Source organism: Atta cephalotes (genome assembly GCF_000143395.1).
Source record: "Atta cephalotes unplaced genomic scaffold scaffold00001, whole genome shotgun sequence".
In the NCBI taxonomy this organism is placed as follows: Eukaryota; Metazoa; Arthropoda; class Insecta; order Hymenoptera; family Formicidae; genus Atta; species Atta cephalotes.
Window position 1 is genome coordinate 5,648,777 of NW_012130065.1, and position 1,979 is coordinate 5,650,755.

The following is a 1,979-nucleotide window of genomic DNA, read 5'->3' on the forward strand; positions in this document are numbered from 1 at the left end:
ACTTCTTCTCTCTCTCTCTCTCTCTCTCTCTCTCTCTCTCTCTCTCTCTCTCTTGGAGTAAAATCTCACTTTAAAAGAGTTAAAACATTATCACTATTGAAAAAGAGTGAAAAATTTGCACTCTTAAATAAGAGTTTTATTTTTTTTTAGAGTGACATTCATTCCAAAGGACAGGCATTTCACTTCTTTTTGGAATAAATTCTACTCCAAAAGTGTGAAATCTTATTCCAGAAAAGAAAGAATGAAAATCTGCCACTCTTATTCAAAAGTGTAAATTTTTTACTTTTTTAAATAGTGACAATATTTTAACTCTTTTAGAGATTTCATTCCAAGAAATTTAGAAAATATTAAATTTAATTTTTAATATATAATTATTTAATAATTTTTAATTTTAATAAAAAAATTAAATTTTAGTTTTAAAATTCTTATTAAAATTATAATAAAATTCATTATATTTAAATATTAATTTTACGCGTCCTTTTTATATTGACGGATCAAGTAGGCTCAAACATTTACCGCACTATTAAATTGTTGTATTATTGTATATTAAATATATTTTCCGATCATATTTATGGTCAAGTTTACGCATGAGAAAATTGATTAAATTGTGCAAGTGACTATAACGTTAAAATGTGAATCTATAGCTGGATGTTGCGGTGGAATTAGCTAATTTGCGGTTTTGTTCAAGAAGCAAAAGCGGAGAGTCACAATCGAATAGTATGTTGCATCAAAGTAGTCAAGCAATCGAACCACAAGCGGTTCTCCGCTTTCCTCTTACTTCCTCCGGATATCAGTTAATCGGTTGTGAGTTGTATTTTCGATCTCTATTAATATTAATAAAAACATAAAATAATTATAATAAAATTATAATAAAATAATTATAATAAAAAATTAGATAATCCGCTTGTATAAATTTCAAACAGTAAAATAAGGTGTTTCTATCAGATCATTATAATAAATGAGCTTTAAAAGATGTAAACAGTAAATCTTTATTATTCTTTTTCTATCATTTCACGGAACGTTTCGACCGAACTAAGTTCTCATCAGCTATGTTTATGAATGAAAACTCTTAACAATAATTTATATGAACATATTAAAAACTTAGAAATTAAATTAAAAATTAATTTCGATAATGGTATAAAAAATGTATTAATCGGATCATCTCATCCACAATCACAATATGTGTTACAAACTCAACCATGTTATACTGAGTCAAATTATAAAATGTATATAAATTGTAGATCCAAATCAATTCTTTGGTTAACAACGAGAAAAGATAGTCAAAGTGATCAGAACTAGACTTTCTTAGTACGATCAAAACGTTCTGTGAAATGATAGAAAAAAAATAATAAAGGTTTACTGTTTACATCTTTTAAAGCTCATTTATTGTAATGACTTAGTAGAAGCTCTTTAATAATAAAAATTCTCTCTCTTGATAGAAAGAAAGAATTTTTTTTACATAAGCGCAAAAGTATAAAATATATTAAAATGCATAAATATTTTATAAAAATACCTATTTTTTAATCTCATTTTTTAAACACTTTTAAACACTTGTATATTTATAGTGCTCAATAAAAATCTTACATTATATGATTTCTGCTCAATTTTAACGTTTCTTCCTTATTTTTTGCTTCCTTATATTTTGTGTTATATTTCTTACACGTCGATCATAACGAGCGAAGGTAGGAAGTCTAGAGGAACCAGCATTTAAGACGAATGCAATTATAGTAACTGGGTTACGTACGTGTAACACACGCCAACAGGAAGAAAGCATTCGGTAAGCACCTCAGGCGTCAGTGCATGTTGTCTTCATTGAACACGATAAAATGTAGTGTGTGTGTGTGTGTGTCTGTGTACATATATATATATATATATATATATATATATATATATATATTATATATTACTATTAGTTACTTACGTTACGTTCGTACGTTCGTACGTACTTACGTACGTTATTACGTTACTTATTAAGTTAA

At 26.7% G+C, this 1,979-nt stretch overlaps 1 protein-coding gene across 1 annotated transcript in view; it reads right to left on the reverse strand.

Annotated features, from left to right (window-relative positions):
- Nucleotides 1-1,979, reverse strand: part of LOC105618225 (prominin-1-A) — a 26,156-nt gene that overhangs the window by 21,808 nt on the left and 2,369 nt on the right. The window lies entirely within an intron of this gene.